This window comes from Quercus robur, chromosome 11 (assembly GCF_932294415.1).
Source record: "Quercus robur chromosome 11, dhQueRobu3.1, whole genome shotgun sequence".
Taxonomy (NCBI): Eukaryota; Viridiplantae; Streptophyta; class Magnoliopsida; order Fagales; family Fagaceae; genus Quercus; species Quercus robur.
Window position 1 is genome coordinate 26,746,829 of NC_065544.1, and position 1,643 is coordinate 26,748,471.

Genomic DNA, 1,643 nt, shown 5'->3' on the forward strand with positions numbered 1-1,643 from the left:
TTTTTTTAAAAGCCATGTCAGAAAATTTAAAAAAAAAATGAAATTTAAAGAAAAACCTTAAATCTAATTAATTTAAAATTTTCTTTTCTTAATATTATTCATGTTCTTCAACTTGTTCTTCGTGTTCTTCACATACCAAACCCAGAAACTAAGAACTGAAACCCATCACAGGAACACAAACACCAATTTTCACCAAAAACGACACACACATAACACGAAACTAACTAAAACAAGCGAAACCATTATTTACCATAAAAACAACCAGACACAACAAAACAAATCTCAAACTTTCCTAACCTGAAATCTGAATGCGCCTAACGTCAGGCCTCTTGACTTCCTCTTTGGGCACAGTGATAGTGAGCACACCATTCTCCATATCAGCCTTAACTTCCTCAACCTTCACGTTCTCTGGCAGCCTGAACCTCCTCGAGAACCTTCCGCTCCTCCGCTCCACACGGTGCCACGTGTCACTCTTCTCTTCCTGCTCTTGACTCCTCTTCCCACTTATTTGGAGAACCCGACCGTCCTCAATCTCCACCTTCACTTCCTCTTTCTTCAGCCCAAGCACGTCGGCTTTCTGAACACATGCGCGTTCAAGATCTCCTTCCAATCCACTTTAGCAGTGGTGAACGACGACGTTTCGGAGGGGAAGTTGGAGTGAGAGGAGAGTGGTGGAAAGCCCTCGAATGGGTCCCACACGTCGAGCGAGAATGGTTCGAAGACATTGGATCGACGGTTGAAGAAATTTGGAATGAGCGACATTTTTTATATTTTTTGTGTGTTTGTTTCCTAAGAAAATTTCTGGGTTTATGGGTTTACTAGAGATTGGGTTAGTTACTGTGTTTATGGGTTTGTTTCTTGGATTTATTTTTTGTTTTTCTAGATTTGATGAAGATTGGGTATGGTTGTTGGACTTGGATTTGGGGTTTGCTAGAGATTGGTTTGGTTGCTTCTTGGATTTGGGAAGAACATGAAGAAAATTTCCTATTAGTATTTAATTTAATTTTTTCTTCTTGTTTTTGTTTGTGTTCTTCTTATATGGATTTGAGTTCTTAGTTGCTAGGTTTGTGTTCTTGTGCTTTCAGTTCTTGGTTGTTGGGTTTGATATGTGAAGAACACGAATAACAAGTTGAAGAACATGAAGAATATTAAGAAAAGAAAATTTTAATTAAAATTTTAAATTAATTAGATTTAAGGATTTTCTTTAAATTTCTTTTTTTTTTTTTAATTTTTTGACGTGGCTTTTAAAAAAATTAAAATGCTAACATGGAATTTAAAAAATGCCAAATAAAATATTTTATTATTTTATTGGTCACGTCAGCATTTACTATGCACACAGTGTATTTCGTCTGCCATCTCAAATTTTTCTATTACTTGATTGACGGCAAGGATCAAAATAAAAACGATTTTCTAAAATTAAGGACTGACCTAGGAGTGAAATTAATTTAGGGACCAAATTGAGAATCAGCCCAAAATATAAGGACCAAAAGTGCATTTTCGCTATTTGTGGCGGTATTTGCTGTACCCACTATAGCATATTGTGGAATAATATGGAGCATTTAGATAAGCCAATTAAAAATTGCGCTTAAAAGAAAATGTATAATTACAGTGGTTGCACACTTTGTGTGTGCATGTGACTAAGT

General features: G+C 35.8%; 1 pseudogene; it reads right to left on the reverse strand.

Annotated features, from left to right (window-relative positions):
* Nucleotides 1-225: 225 nt before the first annotated feature.
* LOC126706025 (18.5 kDa class I heat shock protein-like) lies at nt 226-976 on the reverse strand (annotated as a pseudogene).
* Nucleotides 977-1,643: the final 667 nt, after the last annotated feature.